This window comes from Thamnophis sirtalis, unplaced genomic scaffold (genome assembly GCF_051295495.1).
Source record: "Thamnophis sirtalis isolate CommonGarterSnake01/CBP01778 unplaced genomic scaffold, rThaSir2_p1.2 scaffold_14, whole genome shotgun sequence".
Lineage (NCBI taxonomy): Eukaryota > Metazoa > Chordata > Lepidosauria > Squamata > Natricidae > Thamnophis > Thamnophis sirtalis.
This window is the reverse complement of record NW_028261394.1, coordinates 14,624,661-14,631,545: the sequence shown is the minus strand read 5'-3', so window position 1 is coordinate 14,631,545 and position 6,885 is coordinate 14,624,661.

The following is a 6,885-nucleotide window of genomic DNA, read 5'->3' as shown; positions in this document are numbered from 1 at the left end:
GGCGACAGCCCTTGAACACTTGCCGGAAGCTTCAACTCTTCCAGAATGCACCAGATGGATGTATATGCCTCAGTATGCCCATGTAAACACTTCTGCTTCGTGAGCCGCACTGATCACCTGTGTGTTTCCAGGTGCATCAAGAGTCTGGTGGCTACCAATAAAAGTCTCACATGGTCTGGGACCCACCATATTTCTACAATATCTACCTACCCATTTTAACCCAACAGAGATAGTGCTCTCTTGAGCCACGGTGGCGCAGTGGTTAGAGTGCAGTACTGCAGGCTACTTCTGCTGCCTGCCGGCTGCCTCCAATTTGGCAGTTCAAATCTCCCCAAGCTCCAGGTTGACTCAGTCTTCCATCCTTCCGAAGTGGGTAAAATGAAGACCCAGATATTTGGGGCAAGTGGCTGACTCTGTAAACCCCTTAGAGAGGGCTGTAAAAGAACTATGAAGCGGTATATGAGTCTAAGTGCTATTGCTTTGCTCTTCCTTTTCCCTTCCTTCCTTCCTTCCTTCTTTCCTTCCTTCCTTCCTTCCTTTCTGTGCAATAATTAGAAAGGAGTATTGCAGTCTAACTCTGGCAACTGCCAAGAGTTTGATCCTGACCAGCTCAAGGTTGACTCAGCCTTCTACCCGAGATGGGTAAAATGAGGACCCAGATTGTTGGGGGAAGATGCTGACTCTGTAAACTGTTTAAAGAGGGCTGTAAGGCACTGTGAAGTGATATATAAGTCTTAAGTGCTATTGCTATTGCTTTGCTCTTCCTTCTTTCCTTCTTTCCTTCTTTCCTTCCTTCCTTCCTTCCTTCCTTCCTTCCTTCCTTCCTTCCTCCTTCCTTCCTGTGCAATAGTTAGAAAGGAGTATTGCAGGCTAACTCTGCTGACTGCAAAGAGTTCGATGCTGACCAGCTCAAGGTTAACTCAGCCTTCCATCCTTCCGAGGTGGGTAAAATTAGGACCCAGATTGTTGGGGGCAAGAGGCTGACTCTGTAAACCGCTTAGAGAGGGCTGTAAATCAGTGTGAAGCAGTATATAAGTCTAAAGGCTCTTAGGTTCCTTTGATTAAACAATGCCATCTTTTTGGAACCCCAGAATCAGGCCATCTCTGTCCTTCTGGAATGAGTCCTCCCACAAGATCCAGCTGCCCCCCCCCCCATTGTCTTGATGCCTTGGAGAGCCTTGAAGACTTGGCCCCCTCACCCAGGCCTTGGCCCCCTTCTCCTTTGGGCGGAATTGCTTCTCGTTGTTACCTGCCTTTTGCATCTTTTTATCCTTCCTTGTGCTATTGAATTGTTTTAGAGTTTTTCTGGGTCTTTATATGTGAACCCCTGGAGTTGCCGAGAGTCAGCAGATGTAAATATTCCAATAAATATGTGTTGTGTTTTTTACTCACATCATACGCGGGAATGAAAAACCAGAGTTGGCTCTTTTCAGCTTCATAAAACTATTCTAGTGAAAAATCTGGATTGGTTCATAACTCATGCAGTTTTGAGAACTGTTCTCTCTTCTTTCCTTCCTTTTTCCTTCCTTTTTTCTTTTCATTCTTTTTTCTCTTTTTTTCCCTCACATTCTCTCCTTTCTTTCCCTTCCTTTCCTGCTTCCTTTCTCTCTTCTTTCCTTCCTTCCTTCTTTCCTTCCTTTCTTCTCCCTTCCTTTTTTCTTTCTTTTCTTTCTCTTCCTTCCCTCCTTTATTTCCCTTTCTTCCCTTCTCTCCTTTCTTCCTTTCTCTCTTGTTTCATTCCTTCCTTCTTCCTTCCTTCTTCCTTCCTTTATTCTTCCTTCCTTTTTTCTTTTTCTTTTCATTCTTTTTTCTCTTTTCTTTCTTTCCTCACATTCTCTCCTTTCTTTCCCTTCCTTTCCTGCTTCCTTTCTTTCTTCTTTCCTTCATTCCTTTCCTTCCTTCCTTCTCCCTTCCTTTTTTCTTTTTCTTTCTCTTCCTTCCCTCCTTTATTTCCCTTTCTTCCCTTCCCTTTCTTCCTTTCTCTCATTTCCTTCTTTCTTCCTTCCTTCCTCCTTCCTTTATACTTCCTTCCTTTTTTCTTTTCATTCTTTTTCTCTTTTCTTTCTTTCCCTCCCTTCTCTCCTTCCTTTCCCTCCCTTCTCTCCTTCCTTTCCCTTCCTTCCCTGCTTCCTTTCTCTCTTGTTTCCTTCCTTCCTTCTTTCCTTCCTTTCTTCTCCCTTCCTTTTTTCTTTCTTTTCTTTATCTTCCTTCCCTTCTTTCCCTTTCTTCCCTTCATTCCCTGCTTCCTTTCTCTCTTGTTTCCTTCCTCCTTCCTTTATTCTTCCACAGAGGGAAGGGGGTAAGCTATTATCCAAAGCACCCGAAGGCCAGACAAGGAATAATGGATGGAAACTGATTAATGAGACATTCGATCTGGAAATAAGGAGGAACTTTCTGACAGTGAGAACAATCAACCAAGGGAACAGAAATTGCCTTCAGAAGTTGTAGGAGCTTCCTCACTGGAGGCTTTCAAGAAGAGACTGGACTGTCATCTGTCAGAAATGGTGTAGAGTCTCCTGCTTGGGCATGTGGGGGGGGGGGTTGACCTAGATGACCTACAAGATCCCTTCCAACTCTGCTAATATAATATAATCTTTCTGACTTGTGGATCTCAACTCCCAGAATTCCCTCGCTATGCCTTGCTGGCTGAGGAATTCTGGGATTTGAAGTCCATAAAGTCTCAAGAGTTGTCAAGGCTGGAAGCCCCTGTACTACACCATGATTTAGACTTATTGACCAGATCACCAGTGGACGTTTTACTCACTGAGCTAAACCATATTGCAGTTTTGCAGGAGCTACGGTGGCGCAGTGGTTAGAGTGCAGTACTGCAGGCTACTTCTGCTGATCACTGGCTGCCAGCAGTTTGGCTGTTCAAATCTCACCAGGCTCAAGTTTGACTCAGCCTTCCATCCTACCGAGGTCGGTAAATGAGGGCACAGATTGTTGGGGGAAAGAGGCTGACTCTGTAAACCGCTTAGAAAGGGTTGTAAAGCACTGTGAAGCAGTACATAAGTCTAAGTGCTTCCCTTCCTTCCTTCCTTCCTTTCCTTCTGTGATGACACAGTAGTTAGAATGCATTATTGCAGGCTAACTCTGACAACTGCCAGGAGTTCGATCCTGACTGGCTCAAGGTTGACTCAGCCTTCCGAGGTAGGAAAAATGGGGACCCAGATTGTTGGGGACAAGAAGCTGACTCTGTAAACCACTTAGAGTGGACTGTAAAAGCACTGAGAAGCGGTATATAAGTCTAAGTGTTATTGCTGTTGTTTAACCTAGCTTACCATGCAAACCCACTCCCTTGTGATTTAGTTGTACGGCCATTAAGTCACCTCTTCTCTGCCTCATCCTTCATTTAGAGAAATCTTTTCCATTCCTAAAAAAGAAACACAAGACAGCAGATGTTTTATTTGGGATATCATCTATCTCTGGGTAAAAAGCATACAAAGACCGTTTCAGCAATCTGTTCGCAAGATAGCTACGAACTGAACTAAACAGAGGCAATATGCACCCATAAAAAACTCATTTCCCGAAGTCGGCACATACGCTGTGGGCTGGTTTTGTGGACTGTGAAATGGGAAGGCATCCTTCTTCCCTCATAAACAGCTTTAACTGAAGGGAATAATAGAATTGTAAAAAAAGAAAAAGAAGCTAAATTTGCATAACTCGAGAATGACTTCCAAGACCAGAGGAAATGGTCCGTTCGCTAAGAAAAAAACTTTTGCAAACAAATGTAGGGACGTCACCTGGGCGCAGATTAGAAGAAAGATGAGACCTGAAATTGAAAAGATTAATAGATTGAACAGATTGAATTGGAAAGGACCTTGTAAGATATCTAGTCCAACCCTACACCATTTCTGACAGATGGCAGTCCAATCTCTTCTTGAAAGTCTCAAGTGATGAAGCTCTTACAACTTCTGAAGGCAACTTCTGTTCCGTGGGTTGATTGTTCTCACTGTCAGAAAATTCCTCCTTATTTCCAGGTTGAATCTCTCCTTGACCAGTTTCCATCCATTATTCCTTGTCTGGCCTTCGGGTGCTTTAGAAAATAGCTTGACACCCCCCCCCCAATCCTCTCTGTGGTAGCCCCTCAAATATTGGAAGACTGCTCTCCTGTCTCCCCTAGTCCTTCTCTTCTTTAGACTAGCCAGGCCCAATTCCTGCAACCGTTCATCCTATGTTTTAGCCTTCAATCCCCTCAACATCCTGGTTGCCCTTCCCTGCACTTTTTCTAGAGTCTCAACATCCTTTTTATAGTTGTTATGACCAAAATCGGATGCAGGACTCTAGGTGTGGTCTTACTAAGGCTTTATAGAGTGGTATTACTACCTCCCTTGATCTTGATTGTGTCCCTCTGTTAATCAAGAAATCCTTCTTCAATTCCCATCCTACTGATATCCAGTTCAAATCCTGAACAAAAAAAAATATTGGTCTCTTCTCAACCGGAAAGGGAAAGAAACACAATACAGGTAGTCCTCCACTTACGAGTTCATTTAGTGACCATTTGAAGTTACGACGACACTGAAAAAAATGACGTATGACTGTTTTTCACATTTACACCTGTTGCAGCAACCCATTGTTACCTGATCAAAATTCAGACACGTGGCCACCGACTCATATTTACAACTGTTACTGTGTCCTGGAGTCATGTGTTCACCTTTTTGTGACCTTCTGACAAGCCGAATCAGTGGGGAGAGCAGGTTCACTTAACAACCCTGGCAAGAAAGGTCACAAACATGAAGCAAAGCTCACTTAATGAGTGTCGTGTTTTTAAGCAATGAAAATGTTGGTCTTGATTGTGTCAAGGACTACCTGTGGATTCACGACTCTGCTACTCAAGGCGGCCAATACCCCCAATTGGCTGCATTCTCAAACGTCTTGAACTCCAATTCCCACAACTCGTTGACCATGCTGGTGTTGTGGTGCACCAGTGACCAGCAGAGATGGCAGCAGAGTCGGAGAGTGAGGAGGTTGGGGAGGAACATGGGCCAGTCCTGGAGTCTGGGGAAGGCTCTGATGAGGGCTCTGTGTCGGAGGCAGAGAGAGGGCCAGGGCCATCCGATAGTTATCAGCTGCCTTCTGAGTCAGGCATCAGTAAGGCAGATGAACAGCAAGAGCCTGTTCCCAGTGTGAGCATGCACAGAATTGCCAGATGAAGGGAACAGCTAAAGAACAGGGGCCGACTTGGGAGTAAGGCCACAGGTGGACGATGAATGGCCCCTCTCAGAGGGAATAAAAGAGGAGCGAAAGGGGAGTGGAGTTTGCAGGAGACAATTAGTTCGCTTAATTACAGAGCCAAGGTGGCGCAGTGGTTAAATGCAGCACTGCAGGCTACTTCAGCTGACTGCAGTTCTGCAATTCAGCTGTTCAAATCTCACCGGCTCAGGGTTGACTCAGCCTTCCATCCTTCCGAGGTGGGTAAAATGAGGACCCAGATTGTTGGGGGCAATATGCTGACTCTCTGTAAACCGCTTAGAGAGGGCTGAAAGCCCTATGAAGGGGTATATAAGTCTAACTGCTATTGCTATTGCTAATTGGTTCATCACTCTCCGAGACTCCTTGCCAAGTTTTGCAGATATCGGCCTGGCAGCTTTCCAAGCCAGAGAAGGTCTGTGACTGTAAATCCTCCCTTGAAAGACTTTGCTGGAAGAGCAGAATTCACAGTCAATTAATAAAAGGGTTTTTTGTCGGGACAAGGAGTTTGCTTCATGCTCTTGGGAAGCCTCAGTCAGGACAGCTGGTAGAGGATAATGGTTGCTAAACTCTCACTACTAACTCAAAATCTGTGGCTTTCATATGATGCCAGTGATCGCTATTCGAACCTGGGCTGTGGGACAGCTGTGGCATCAGCAATTCCCTGGTGTTTCTCAACAACGCAGCAGCCTGGTCTAAGTGGGTTTTGGTGTCAGACTCAGTCAGGTCTAAAGATATTGACAATTCAAAGCAACTTAGCAACAGCCCAGGAGGAAACAGCAGACCATGTAATCCATGGGGCCTTCATGCTCATAGTTTGCATACAAATCCAGAACAGAAAAAAGAAACCAACTTCCCATTCAGACTTAAGGGAGTAAGAACACGCTGGAAGCAATTAACAGCATTTCGACAAAGCGTTTTTAAATAAAAGAATAACGGGGTTGTGAGAGACCTTGGAGGTCTTCTAGTCTAACCCCCTCACTCAGACAGGAGACCTTCTACCATTCCAGATAAGTGGCTGTCCAGTCTTTCCTTAAAAACATCCAGTGATGGAGCATTCACAACTTCTGGTGGCAAGCTGTTCCACTGGTTAATTTTTCTCGCTGTCAGGAAATTTCTCTTTCATTCTAGGTTGCTTCTCTCCTTGATTAGTTTCCATCCATTGCTTCTTGTCCTGCCCTCAGGTGGTTTGGACAATAGTTTGACTCCCTCTTCTTTGTGGCAACCCCTGAGATATTGGAAGACAGTTGTCATGTCACCCCTAGTCCTTTTTTCCACTAGATTAAAGGTAAAGGTTCCCCTCGCACATATGTGCTAGTCGTTCCCGATCTAGGGGGCGGTGCTCATCTCCGTTTCAAAGCCGAAGAGCCAGCACTGTCCAAAGACGTCTCCATAGTTATGTGGCCGCATGACTCAAAGCCGAAGGCGCACGGAACACTGTTACCTTCCCACCAAAGGTGGTTCGAACTGCTAGGTTGGCAGAAGCTGGGACAAGGAATGAGAGCTCACTCCGTTACGTGGTGTTAGGGATTTGAACAATCAAATTGTTGACCTTTCTGATCAACAAGCTCAGCGTCTTAGCCACTGAGCCACCGCGTCCCACCCGGAGTCCTAGTGGACAATTACTTAACTATGAGCCAGAAGTGTGCGGCGGCAGCCAAAATAGCCAATGCAACACTGGGTTGAATCAACAGA